This window comes from Homarus americanus, unplaced genomic scaffold, assembly GCF_018991925.1.
Source record: "Homarus americanus isolate GMGI-L3 unplaced genomic scaffold, GMGI_Hamer_2.0 scaffold57965, whole genome shotgun sequence".
Taxonomy (NCBI): Eukaryota; Metazoa; Arthropoda; class Malacostraca; order Decapoda; family Nephropidae; genus Homarus; species Homarus americanus.
Window position 1 is genome coordinate 5,961,644 of NW_024725031.1, and position 15,117 is coordinate 5,976,760.

General features: G+C 40.9%; 1 protein-coding gene across 3 annotated transcripts in view; it reads right to left on the bottom strand.

Moving 5' to 3' along the window:
• Positions 1 to 15,117, bottom strand: part of LOC121864677 (zwei Ig domain protein zig-8-like) — a 44,615-nt gene that overhangs the window by 24,335 nt on the left and 5,163 nt on the right. The gene's annotated exons all lie outside the window — the stretch shown is intronic.

Sequence of the window (15,117 nt, forward strand, 5' to 3'; positions counted from 1 at the left end):
GCTAGGCTAGGTTAGGTTAGGTTAGGTTAGGTTAGGTTAGGTTAGGTTAGGTTAGGTTAGGTTAGGTTAGCTTAGCTTAGGTTTGGTTAGATTAGGATTAGTTTATAAAAAAATAGCCTGTGTTGCTTTGGTTCCCATTAAGTTTAAGTTAAGTTAAGTTAAGTTAAGTTAGGTTGACTTAGTCTTAGTCAAAACAGTATCCTAGGTTTAGGGAAATGGAAATTATAAATTGTTTTTACATCACGAACCCCAGAAAGAAAATGGTCTTGATTCACTAAATATATAAAACAAAACAGGAGCCTCGACGTCAATGGCTTTTAAAGAGGATTTTCTTGTCCTCTTTTTTGTATGAGTAGATCAGGCAAAACAACAACAGCAAGCGTCTGGGAAACTAGCAAAAATAAAAATAAAACGTAATTAGTTTTTTCCCTACAAAATAAATCATAATTTTTCCTCCACCAAATAATTTAAAACTCGACATTATGAGGACCATATTGAGGGGATATAAGTTTATGCTATAGATTCCAGCGATGAGTTTTTGTTGACGTAAAAAAAATGAAATAGGGACAGCATCTATAGTGGCTGGCCCATACTAACTCCAGGGCCTTAAAGGGTTTTACTTCCCAGAGAAACTCCCTCAAAGACTCAGACCAAAACACTGTTACTTAGCAGTCTAGAAAATAGATTTAATTTAAAAGATTGAAAGTAACTCTCTTCTAAATATAAGCTATTAATATTGATGCATAAAAAAATTAATATTTTTTCTATAAATGTAATAGAAAATTTATATACTGTAGAATTCCTTTTTTTTTCAAAGGAAGTAAAAAAGAATATAGATCCTGACCCCCCACTCTAGCACCATACTTCCCCTAGGCCATTGTATAGTTAAATAACGGCTCTAGCTCTCCATACTCAGATCTCTGGTGATAGTTTCCAGGGTACAAAGCACTTAGTGTCATACTCCCAGCTGTCATGGTGTGGGAACCCTGGTACTCTCTCTCTGCTCGGCGTTAGAAATACATTATCGTTATCTGTCTGTCCCCGTAATAATTTATAGTTTTATCTATTTATCTAGTGTGTGTGTGTGTGTGTGTGTGTGTGTGTGTGTGTGTGTGTGTGTGTGTGTGTGTGAACGTTTTACAGCAATAACCATGACCACTGATTGCATGAGAAGTAAGATATAACCAGGGGGTAGGTGGGTCATGGTGTGCTGGGCGGTAGTTGATGGTAGTAACGCAGCATTAGGCAGCCACGATCACAGCACGGTGGTGAACAGTAAAGAGCAGCAGCAGCAGCAGTGTGTTGTACAGCATTAAACAGGAGGGCCTTTGATCTCTCCCCCTTCGAGGCTCTTGTGGTATTGACAGGCCTCGACACTGGTGGTGGTGGTGAGCCCTCAGACTGATGCTGCCGGGCCAGTGTCAGCAGGGGGGTTAGTATCACCCAGGAGGATGTGTGAGCCAGGCAGGGTAGGTGTGTTTGAGCCAGGAGGGTGTGTGTGTGGGGGGGTGTCTGTCTGTCTATCTGTCTATCTGTCTGTCTGTCTGTCTGTGTGTCTGTTATAGAGGGAGAGGCTAAGAGAAGGAGGATTCTGCTGGAGGTGTGCTGACGTGACTGATAATGGTGGTTCGAGTCTCAGATAGATAGCGGATGAGAGTGTCAGAGAGTGAGGGAGAGGGGGTGGAGGGAAGAGAGTAAAAAATGGTGAAAAAGAAAAGAAGATGTAAAGGAGATAGTGTTTGTAATAGAGAGAGAGAGAGAGAGAGAGAGAGAGAGAGAGAGAGAGAGAGAGAGACAAGTCAATGGGGTTATCCGAAATGACAACTCCTTCGGGTAATTGTTGACGTCACTAGACTCTCTCTCTCTCTTTAATTAAGGAGAATGACGGTTTTTAATTAATGTGAGTGAAGGTTTTTAAATCCATGAGTGAAGGAAAGTCTTTAATCCAGGAGTGAAGGAAAGTCTTTAATCCAGGAGTGAAGGAAAGTCTTTAATCCAGGAGTGAAGGAAAGTCTTTAATCCAGGAGTGAAGGAAAGTCTTTAATCTATGAGTGAAGGAAAGTCTTTAATCCAGGAGTGAAGGAAAGGCTTTAATCCAGGAGTGAGGGAAAGTCTTTAATCCAGGACTGAAGGAAAGTCTTTAATCCAGGAGTGAATGAAAGTCTTTAATCTATGAATGAAGGAAAGTCTTTAATCCAGGAGTGAGGGAAAGTCTTTAATCCAGGACTGAAGGAAAGTTTTTAATCCAGGAGTGAAGGAAAGTCTTTAATCTATGAATGAAGGAAAGTCTTTAATCCAGGAGTGAGGGAAAGTCTTTAATCCAGGACTGAAGGAAAGTCTTTAATCTATGAATGAAGGAAAGTCTTTAATCCAGGAGTGAGGGAAAGTCTTTAATCCAGGAGTGAAGGAAAGTCTTTAATCCAGGAGTGAAGGAAAGTCTTTAATCCAGGAGTGAAGGAAAGTCTTTAATCCAGGAGTGAAGGAAAGTCTTTAATCCAGGAGTGAGGGAAAGTCTTTAATCCAGGAGTGAAGGAAAGTCTTTAATCCAGGAGTGAAGGAAAGTCTTTAATCCGGGAGTGAAGGAAAGGCTTTAATCCAGGAGTGAGGGAAAGTCTTTAATCCAGGAGTGAAGGAAGGTCTTTAATCCATGAGTGAAGGAAAGTCTTTAATCCAGGAGTGAAGGAAAGTTTTTAATCCAGGAGTGAGGGAAAGTCTTTAATCCAGGAGTAAGGGAAAGTCTGTCTGTCTGTCTTTTCCTGTCACTGGATGAATAAAAGAATCACCAATATGAACTGTCGTATATTCTTTATTCAACTCACAACGTTCCATTTCCTGTGCGAGAGATATTTCACTTTTTTCCATTTCCTTTACACAATATATTGGCTGTTAAATAAGAGACCAGCTGTTGATATTAGCTTATAGACTAAATAAATAACAAAAAATAAAACCACTCACGGTGATCTTCAAACTTGACTCACTCACTTATTTCCCTCTTTGAATACACATTAACACGTCAAGACCCAGTCAAGAGCCTTTGATACCCGGTTTTTGTGAGGGTACGGCTGCCAGGCTCATTAAGGAAGTCATAAAGAGGATTAATTTACAGTTTTTACAGGTGAACAACTAAGAATATTAAGTGTCAGGTGTGGTAGATTATAGAAAAAGGAATAATCATATTTGTCATTTGTTATCGGTAAAGAAATGTCTTAATTATTGATTCTATCGACGACTTGAATTTGGGTCTCTTTAAACAGTAAATTAAGGTCCAGGTTGTCGAGGTGAACAGCAAGCAATATTGATTTCCGGCCTTTGTAAGGAGTCGACAGTGCAGCTTTGATTTCGTGGCGCTTCAAGCAGTCGGCGATGTAAATTGATTTCAGATTCTGTTGGACACTGGCAAGGAAAATTTATTTTGAAGTTTTACAATTAAAAAGAAAAGAAAGTTTACATCAATAGTGTCCTGGAGCCAGCAAGGAAAAGTGATATTCCATGTTCTCTGAATAATCTAAAAAGAGAAAGTTGATTCCAGTTTCTACAGGTAACTTACAAGTTTTATATAATCGGAAGAGATGGTTGTTTTCAGAATGGAAACATTTTGCTTACACTCTCTTCAAGAAATCGTCACCTTAAATTAATTCCAGATTTTCTGTAGGTGGCTGCTTGGCGCCGAAAACTTATTTTTTTATATAAAAGGTCAGGGAACACATCTATTTCCAATCTCTTCAAGAAATCGGCACCGAAGATTGATTCCAAATTTTCCATTTGACCTGCAAAGAATACTTGAGTCCCAACCTCGGCAGAGAGGATTGTTTCCAGGCAGACGGAGTCAACAGCAAGAGTAAATGATATCCAGGACGGTAAAGAACTTTAATTTCCTGGATATCTCTGGAATTCCATGAAGCGCTGTGAGTCTCAGGGTTCAATATGTAAGTGGAAAGGAAAACTGATCTCTGAGAACCTCTTAAAGTGGCGAGTGTGAAACGTCGTCCTCCGGGTTCTTTAAGTGGCTGAAATGTGAAACGGTTTCTTACCAGGTTCTCATTTGCTGAAATGAATTATAGATACTGGATTCTTACTGGTTATTGGGGACCATTGATATCATGGTTCTCTATTGGCTGGAGAGACACACCGTTGTCCATATTTAAATTGGCATGCGGAGAGACGCACTGATGTCCAGGTTCTCATTGGCATGAAATCCCGACTGTCTTATTGGCTGAGAAGACGCATAGATATTTCAGTTTTGTCTGACAAGGAGCTTTGATCTGTTGATTGATTCGTTGACTGGAAAAGTTTTTAGACTCTGAATGACTGGAAAAGAACATTCATTCTCTGGAGAAAAAAAATCTGTCTTACAACGGCAAAAGCAATCAAGTAGAAAATTGCACATTAGCTACAAGACATGAAAAAATATATTCTATTGATTTTCATTGGCTGGAAAGAACATTGATATTCTGGTTCTCACTGATTGGAAAGAATCATTATTATCCGGGTTCTCGTTGGTTAAAAAAGAACGTTAATATATGGGTTCTCATTGGCTGGAAAGGAACATTAATATACGGGTTCTCATTGGTTGGAAAAGAAAAGTTAATATACGGGTTCTCATTGGCTGGAATGGAACATTAATATACGGATTCTCATTGGCCGGAAAAGAAACGTTTATATATGGGTTCTCATTGGCTGAAAAAGAACATTGATATGCGGTTTCTCATTGGCTGGAAAAGAATATTGATATTCCCGGTTCTCATTGGCTGGCAAGAGAGACATCCATCCAGCGGCTCTCTTCTCCGTGCTTCTCCCTTCCTAAAATTAATATAAAAAGGTTACATGAAGCACTTTATCTGTCATATTAATCATTACTCGCACAGCTCAAAGTTCCAATCCCTTCAAAATCCTCCTAAGACCTTGACTGCTCAGGGGATCACGTGTGGGTTAACGTTATCTGTATTGTGTCTGTCGGGTAATTTAGTAAAGTCTTGTTGTTGTTCTTATTATAATTCTTATTTATTATTATTTTTATTATTATTAGTAGTAGTAGTAGTAGTATTAGTATTAGTATTATATTTTTAATTGGTTCACATACACACAAAACTCAACTAGTCAGAATACTCAACAACTGCTCACACTGAGAAAAAATTAGTTTTTATTTTTTTAGAATATTACCTCAAATGCATTATGTCCTGTGTGTAGGTGACGCCTTTTAAGAAGTCTGAGCACCATTAATGGGTGTAAATGATATGTTCCTACCTATTAAATGTATTTGAATTTCATTTCTAGGTTTACACACCAAGTATATTTTGTTTTTGAATTATATTAAGGCTAAAGGACAGAGCTTTAATATAATTTACTATCGTATTATATCTTATGAATTATGTCTGAATTATACATGAACATAGTGGGATTCTTTGTGCTTATTTTGATGATCAGGAAGGAAATGTTAAGATTTGGATGATTATTATTGAGAGTTGTTTATGTTAAAATCTTATTGTTAACCTGTGTTACCTGGAATTGCTTCACTTAATGACTGAAAGTATTGTGAACTGAGTATGACATGACTTCACCCAATCATTACGGTAAATACCTACAAGAATTTTTATTTTTTAGTCATTATCTGAAGTGTTTGATATGGCTGTTTATAGCAATTAACACACACACACACACTCACACTCACACTCTACGACTACTTTGCTGTCACTCGGAATCGAATATGACAATCATCCAGCTATCATGAAATGATATGAGTTATTAAGGATGTCACCTTCGTCGGTGAGTTCTGAGGTGACTAAAGAGATCGAAACGGGATCGGCAAGGTCGTTCATAGATGTTGCACGTGTGGATGGCCACGTCTAGTGCGGGAGGGACGGCGGCAGCGTCTTTCCGGTGTTGGAGCTTGTCTGCCTCGGTATGCACTCGGACTAACTCGAAAGTGTAGACACATTCTCGTGTGGTGATCCTTCAAGCGTTACGGTGTGGAGTGATCGTCTCCCAGGTGAGGGGGTCGATTTGGCACTTTCTTAGATTTATCTTAAGACTATCCTTATAACCTTTCAGTCGCCCGCCGGCGTTATGTTTACTATTCGTTAGGTGACTATAAAGTAGCTGCTATGGCAGTCTACTGTCGTCCATGCTGGTAACATGGCCAGTCCAACGTAGTTGTTCATGGATAATGGTAGCCTCGATGCTCCTACATTTGGTGTCACCTAGAATACTGGTATTTGTTCTCTCGTCTTCCCAGCGAACTCGGAGGATGGAACGTAGAGTGCGATGGTGAAAGTTTTCAAGTGCCTTGAGGTGCCCCCTGTATGTGATCTTCGTCTCGCTGCCATATAGCAGGGTAAGGAGGACCACTGCTCGATATACGTGCAACTGTGTAGATAATTTTAGCTCCCTACAGCTAAAGACACGGATACGGTGTCTGCCAAAAACTTGAGATGCACATCTGATCCGATGTTGAATCTCTTCATCCAAGTCCGCGGTGATGGACAGATGGGAGCCGAGATATCGAAAGTGGGTAACATTACAGAGAGTAGTACCGTTAAGCTGAACCAGGGGCAGGCTGAGAGAGAATCTGAGTCTTACGGACATTCACCTCAAGGCCGATGTGTGCATACACATCTGCATAGGTGTTCAGGATCTCCTGTAAGTCACGTGTAGTGTCAGCGACAAGGGTGAGGTCGTCTGCATCCTGAAGTTCGGTAATGGAAACTGCCGACTCCTTTGTTACTGCCTGGAGTCGTCTTGTGTTGAAAAGACCCTTCATCCAGTACTGGATGTCCACCCCGTCAGCTAAATTGGCAATGGCACGAGTAAGGAAGGCAGCCAAGAAAATGGAAAAGAGAGTTGCTTTTACCCCCGTTTGGATGGGGGAAAAAGTCAGACTGGGTTCCATTGTGGAATTACCTCACAATTGCGATGAATTATGGTGGACAGTCAAAACGGTTGAAGGTCCGCCAGTGGACTTTCCTGTTGACCGAGTCGAAGGCCTTGGTTAGGTCGATGAAAGCCATGTACAGGTTAGGACGCTGTTCTCTGAACGTTCGCTGTATCTGGCGGACAGCAAAGATCATGTCAGTGGTGCCACGTGATGGTTTAAAGCCACATTGAGATTCTTGGAGGAATTTTTCTGCCTTAGGATGTAGTGTTTTTAGGAGGACTCAGGCGATAATCTTGCCAACTACGGACAGCAGCGAGATCCTGCGGTAGTTGCCACAGTCTGACCAGTCTCCCTTGTTCTTATAAATACTGAGAATGGAGACGTCTTTAAGAGCTTGGGGGATTTCCTCCTTTTCCCATATATTCTCCAGGAGAGAGTGGAGACGGCTGATAAGCAGAGGTTCTGTTTTATACACCTCGTCTGGGATTCCATCAGGCCCTGAGGCTTTGTTATTTTTCATCTGTTTGATGGCAGTAGCTACCTTATCCAGGTGGATCAGCTCTGGATGCTGAGGGACCTGCTGGGTTGTCAGGACATCCACATCGGTGTTTGAGTTGAGCAGCGAATGGTATAGCCTTCTTAGTTTTAGTGGAATTGAAAAATTCGCACATCTGGTGTTGATCTGCAAGGTTTTGCGTTTCACATGCTTTATTTTTAAACCAGTCATTGTTTAGATTGCAAAGCTCGCACTAGGCCGCTGCTTTCTTCTTGGGGAAGGTATCAGCTTTAGTCCAAGACTGAGGGTTGTTCTGCCAGTCAGTTAAGGCGTTTATCATCGACGAGTACATTGATTTCCGGGTCATTTTCATCAAACCAGTCCTGGTGTATTCTTTCGATCTGATTGAAGGTCTCTCTGCGGGTTTTTGTCATGACAGTGTCGAGAGTACCCCATTCGGCACTGGGATTTGGGTTGTTGTTGTCGGGTTGTTTATCAGCCAATGTTCGAGCTGCTCTCTGAAAGCATGTGCTAATGCTGGATCCTCCAGACTTTTAGTGTTGAAAATTCTTTTGGAGGCTTGTTGTCTTCGCCATTTTGGGGCGACGTGAAGTGAGAACATGGCACTGACGAGCCAATGATCAGTGTCACATGAGTCTGAGCCATGCATGGCTCGGGTGGTGAGGACATTTCGGCGGTCTCTTTCTCTGACAATGATGTAGTCAATGAGATGCCAGTGTTTGGATCGTGGGTACTGCCACGAACCCTTGAACTTGTCGGCCTGCCTAAACAAGGTATTGGTGATAATGAGGTTGTGTTCAGCACACTTTCTGAGGAGTAGGCCGTTGGCATTACACTTGCCTATTCCATTTCTTTTTATGATTCCCTGCCAATTGTCAGCATCTCTGTCATCTCTGGTATTAAAGTCACCAAGGAACACAACCTTATTTTCTCTGGGGATAGAGGTTAGCACTCTATCACAGTCGGCGATAAAGGCCTCCTTGATGTCATCCTCTGCATCCACTGTTGGGGCGTATGCACTGATGAAGAAGGCATGAAGTGAGTGATTCAATGGGACTCGGAGCGTCATGAGGCACTCGTTGATCCCAACAGGCATTTCAGTTAGCCTGTGTAGGATGCATTGGCGGATAGCAAAGCTAACTCCATATTCGCGGTTTCTCTCCACGGCAGGCTTACCCTTCCAGAAGAAGGTATAACCAGATTCAGGTTCTGTGAGTTGACCCTCGTCTGGGAGCCGAGACTCACTTATGGCTGCTATGTCGATGTTATATCTAGCCAGCTCTTTTGCCTCATGGGCGGTTCTTCTTTCAGGACGCTCATTTGTGCCAGTATCCAGAAGAGTCCTGACATTTCACATACAGTGACCATAAGAAGTTGCATTGTTTGTTTTTCCTTTGATCTGTGATTATGATTGCGTTTTCGACCACATAAGGATGACCTTACTGGGTGCTGTTACCCAGTCAGGTTGGTTCTTTAGGCAGGTTATGCTTAGGGCAGCTTTTCTAGCCCCCTCACCATGTGGGGTGAGCAGAGTGGCTCCTCGAATGGGCTGTTCAGTTGCATAGACAGGACCGGATTGCACTGCTGCCTAGTTCCCAGTACATAAACGACCATCGTATCTATACCACCCATGTGCAGAGTTGTAACTAGAGACTCCTAGCAGTCATCTCTGCCTGTCCCCGTCGCCACTCGTCCGTCGCCATAGGACTTTTGGGGGTATAGGGTTTTTGATGATGATGATGAGAGGTCTGATGAGCTGTGCGTCAGTTGATTTATGTGATGAGACAGAAGCCTAGGCTCCTGCCTAGTGGTCCAGTGGTGCAAGTGTTGCAACAACTAGGGAGAGGGAGAGATGCAATGGACTGCCGATAGCCCAGTTTGTTGAGTTTCGCCTTAGTAGCCTATCCATCATGCATTGCCTTCGTCTGCCAGTGTAGTCATTGGGTCCCATGGTGGTCACCTCTTCCGCCTATACCACCATTGGCGTCTTGTTGGAACTCTATAAGCGTCTGCCTAATGCGGGGCTCCACTGAAGATTTTTCGTTCTGGGTTTACTCCCGTAGCCTTATACCTACCATGGTCAATCCGCAGGGCAGCGGGGTAGTGGTTGGTAGGTGCCAAGATGTGTCCACATGCTAGTGGGCCAATGCGCCGACCCCTGAGGCCCACTACTGCTCCGAGATCCCCTGCTGGTCTAGCCTGGGCCCACGTGGCACCCATTTACCGTTTGTTGCCACTAGGAGGCATAGCAGGAGTCTTGGTGTTGAAGAGGATTTTTACTGGCAGGGGAAGACTTGTGCAAGTTGCTTCCCTGTTCGCCACGAGGAAACAAAACAGTGCTTGCACCTTAACACTAACATAATGCTGCCACACTAAACGCATTACACCACCCTGCGTACACACACACACACACACACACACACACACACACACACAAAAACACACATGTATTGATGATAAATTTCCATATGTTACGAGATGCTTAATTTTTGTTTGCCCTTTTCGGTAATAACATGAACGACCCTTTACAAGAGAGAGGAGTGATACAAAAGCTGTATACATAAATTTACATATATTAATTCTACCCTAAAATATGTTTATTCTTGACTATGTGTTCCCGGTGTTATTATGTTATATGAGCCATAACATGATTATAGTTAGTTTTTGTCCAACCTGTGAAGTTTTAAGCTGATTCTAGGTGGATTATAGTGTGTGTTGGGGGGGGGGGGTTCATATTTATACTTATACTGAGATGAGCATAAATGCCTTCCTTAAAATCATCGAAGATGTGAATTACACGAAAGCGCTTGGGAACTTCGTGTTTTCTTCCTTCCTTGTGGTTATCAGCATATACCTGGATCACGCGCAACTACAGTGATTTACTTGTATATATATATATATATATATATATATATATATATATATATATATATATATATATATATATATATATATATATATATATATATATATATATATATATATATATATATATAAAAGAGAGGATTTTAAACATTCTCGTCACTTCTCCCTCTTTTCCCATAGCAGGGCGTATTTTAATGTTGAATCGAGGTTGGGATGGCGTTGGGACCTTCATTTCATCAACAATTCAAAGTTGAAATTACGTCTGACGCCCACTAAGGTAATAATGGTAGCGCATTACTCTAATTTCCGCGCCGTTATACCCTAAAGTCATTACTATCATTAATAATCATGATTATTGTCGTTATCATTATTTTTTGTAATTATCTTCGTTAACACCATTCATCATAATCGCTGTTCTGATCATTATCGTCATTATTTTCGTCGTTATCGTCATCATTATTATTATTTTTTTAACCTTTATTATCATCATCATCATCATATCATCATCATCACACCCATCATCACCATCATCATCATTATCACCATCATAATCATCATTATCACCACCATCATCGTTAAAACCTCCACCACCACCAGCAACACCATCATCATCATCACCACCACCACCACCATCATCATTATCACCACCATCACCACCACCATAATTATCACCATCACCACCATCATCATCACTCTCCTCTTCTCTGTCATCCAGGCTCAAACTCCTATAAATATTTCCACGTAGAAAAAACAACACCAGCTCCTGAAGGCTCCTCTATTTTTAGCCTAAATATATACAAAAAAGAAGATATATTTATATGCAAAGGAGATAATATAAAACCCGTACCCACATATTACTTACTTATGTCTCACCCTTTTTCACTATAAAATATAAAACACTGGAGAAAAAATAAGATAGAAAAATATATTCACTTAATATTTCTTATTTTTAGCAGCGGCTGAGAATCAAGGGGACGTGACAGGACACTTTCTTCAGGAGTGGTAAATTAGTTTATTTTTTTTTTTTTGTATCTTAAGTCAGAACCAGATAGGAGATTGTTGTTATGTTAGAGTCTCAGTGTTGTTCTCTGACGTCATTAGTGAGCTGAGAGAGAGGATGAGTCATTGGATGGTTGTTATAAGTACAGTCAAGGAGATGTGTACTTGAATATATGTAGAAAAACGTAGACTCACACACACACACACACACACACACACACACACACACACACACACACACACACACACACACACACACAAAACTCCAATTTAAAATGCAATTACTACATTCCAGTTGAATTCCGTCTTGAATAAATTTCTACTTTGATCCTCACTCGTAAACCTAAACTCGACTGTAATAATGGTAGTAGTAATAATATAAAATATATAAATAATAGTTGTGATAATAATAGTACTGATAATAGAAATATAATGACACTACTACTACTACTTTTTTTAATGGCCTCCAGCCTCTCCCAGTAAACATCATAAATATTTACGTTTGAAAAAATAACATTTCCATTAAAGGGTGTTGTTGTTGTTGTTGTTGGTTTTGTTGTTATTATTATTGTTATTGCTGTTGTTGTTGTTATTATTATTATTATTGTTGTTGTTGTCATTTGTTCTTTTGGTGCTTCAATGACCAGAGTCTTTAAACCCTTCATTATTGGACGTCACTTTTAATATCTCAAAACTGACAGTGACATTCTTTACTTATGTCATAGTTATTCAGTTTTCTTTTACTTTGCCAATTTGTTCAATGTTATCTTATGTTCGCTATAGTTTCTGCAATTCGCATAATTCACTCTAGTACTATTTTCTTCCGCTATAGTTATAAATAATTCGCAAAGCTCACGCAAGGAACCATATTTACTAATTTCTTGTTTTCATTCACAAATTCACACGACAACATTCTTACATAGTCGAGTCTCTCTTAATTCGCATACTTAACTTAGTCTTAATTCACCAAAACAAATCAAAGTCAGAATCACGCGAAATACGACCTTTTGCATAGTCTAGATATACGACCTTTGCATAGTGTGTGATACTTTTATCTAACAAATTTTTCCTTTCACACGTGCGTAGGTCTAGTGGATGCGGCCAGCGGTGCCACACCCTTGAGTAATGACCTCTATTACTGGTGCTGAATATTGCATCATGCGCCCCGGTAACATAGCGCCAGGGTTCGGCCATAAATCCTGAGTCCGGGGAAAAAAGTTGTCATTTAACGAAAAAAGATGGTGAGACGCGATGGAGATTATCAGTGTGTGTGTGTGTGTGTGTGTGTGTGTGTGTGTGTGTGTGTGTGTGTGTGTGTAGAAAAGGGAACATAATTAAATTTTTGTATGGCAGACAGACAGACAGACAGACAGACATATAAATGAATATAGAGAAAAGTTATTTCCCTTTTTAGAGAAAGGGAGAGATACACACAAAGAAAATTTTTAAAAATAAAGAAAGAGAAACAGAGAAAGAGAACGTCAGAAAGACAAATGGATAAAATAAATTGATTTAGAGGGAACGTTGGAGAAAGATAGAGAGATATAAAGATATACACGGAGATATATAGACAGAGAGACAGGGGGACATGTACTCAGAGGGTGTAGGAGGGAGAGAGACAGATGGAAAGAGAGACAGACAGATTGAGAGAGAAGCAGCGCAGACAGATAGAGAAATACAGATGGACAGACCGAAGAGAGAGAGAGAGAGGGAGAGAGAGAGAGAGAGAGAGAGAGAGAGAGAGAGAGACTGTGGTCAGGCTAAATTTCTCATTACAGGCTATAGGCCAAAGTCGGGACGTAATGGGGGTTTTGTAAATAAACCTACGTAATTGGCTTTTATCTATCTATCTATCTATCTATCTATCTATCTATCTATCTATCTATCTGTCTATTAATCTATCTATCTATCTATCTATCTATCTATCTATCTAACTTTCTATCTATCTATCTATCTATCAGTTACCTTTACTTCTCTAGTACTAAGAAGGAAGAAAATTTATAATGAAGAAGAAAACAAAAAAAGTTTGAGACAATATGAAGGAATATACATTCTTTTTTGTTTTACCTCTGAAGTATCTAAAGAAAATTGACCCTATTTTGTTCATAATTACTTTAACCATTAGAGCTGTGAAATTGGCTTCCATATTTTAGACTTCCTTTTTTTAACCGAGAGCACCACGAAATTGGGTCCTATTATAAGGATAAAGCTTTGTCGATAGAGCTGTGTAATTGAGTAAGCGAATTGGGAAATCGGTTTTTGGATAACTCCCGAAACGGCGTGGTGATGCGTTTTGATCTTGTGTGATGTGCTGTTCCGAGGCCAAATTTGTGTGTGTGTGTGTGTGTGTGTGTGTGTGTGTGTGTGTGTGTGTGTGTGTGTGTGTGTGTGTGTGTGTGTGTGTGTGCGTGTGTGTGTGTAGGCCATCATACAGAGTGGGTCATTTTGTGTGTACGTCCACCACAATTAACTCCTGTCGGATTAAAATGTCGTCAGTGTAGGCAGGAGGCTGGTGAACGTTTGTGTGGAAATGAATGTGGTTAAGTGTATTGTTTTATGGTGGAGGGATACGCCAGGCGCTGTTGGTTACTTGCACTGGCGTTTGTTTTCATGGTACAGGACTTTTACTCATTGACACAAACGATAATTTAAGTAATTTGTATAGATACGTATATAGGGAATAAAACCTCCAGAGTGTGTTATCAAATACAAACTTAAACTGAAGTGCATTCATGTTATATCATTATACATTCATCAACACCTAATAACAAACTCGTGTGTGTTTATGTTGTATATATGACTCACTAAATACTAATTCACCCACACTGCACTCCCACACAGGCTGAGTATAATCCTCATGTGAAATTTACATATCTCTGCTGACCCTTAGTGAAACACGCTTAGCATTCAATATCAAAGTGTGAGTCGTATTATCATTTAGATTAAATTCATAGTGAGGGAACCATTATCTCTTCTGTGTACTTTCACTTCACACCTGTACTTAAAACTATGCAAATCGTCTCTATAGGATTTCGTCTTTATTTTCGTCTGCTGCTCGCCTCAACCCCCCCCCCCGCCAGGCGATGGACCGTAAGCCTGGCTAAGAGAGAAGTCGTTAGTTAGCGAAGGGGAGGTGCATGATCCTGTGTTAAGGTGAAGGGGCTTCCCTTTGTTAGCGAAGGGAAGTTCATGACCCTGTATTAAGGTGAAGGGGCTGCCCTTTGTTAGCGAAGGGAGGTTCATGACCCTGTATTAAAGTGAAGGGGCTGCCCTTTGTTAGCGAAGGGAGGTGCATGACCCTGTATTAAGGTGAAGGGGCTGCCCTTAGTTAGCAAGGGAAGATGCATGACCCTGTATTAAGGTGAAGGGGCTGCCCTTTGTTAGCGAAGGGAGGTGCATGACCCCGTATTAAGGTGAAGGGGCTGCCCTTTGTTAGCGAAGGGAGGTGCATGACCCTGTATTAAGGTGAAGGGGCTGCCCTTAGTTAGCAAGGGAAGATGCATGACCCTGTATTAGGGTGTAGGAGCTGCCCTTAGTTAGCAAGGGAGGTGCATGACCCTGTATTAAGGTGTAGGAGCTGCCACCAAAAAACAACTACACCCTGAGTTAGTGATCTGTGTACGGTAACTCAATATCAAACTGCCACCAACACAACAACTACACCCGGAGTTAGCGAGGCCAGCTGCTGTGTTAACTCAGTGTCAAGAGAGAGCCCAGGAAGACCGGAGAACTCACAAACTGCACGAGCTAACCATTATCCAGGAACACGATCCGCTAATCAGTTTACATCCAGGTTCCCAATTACTGCTGAGAAGATGGAGGCATGTAGCTCAAGTAAGTTACCCGCAGTTTCTTCCTGCTTGGG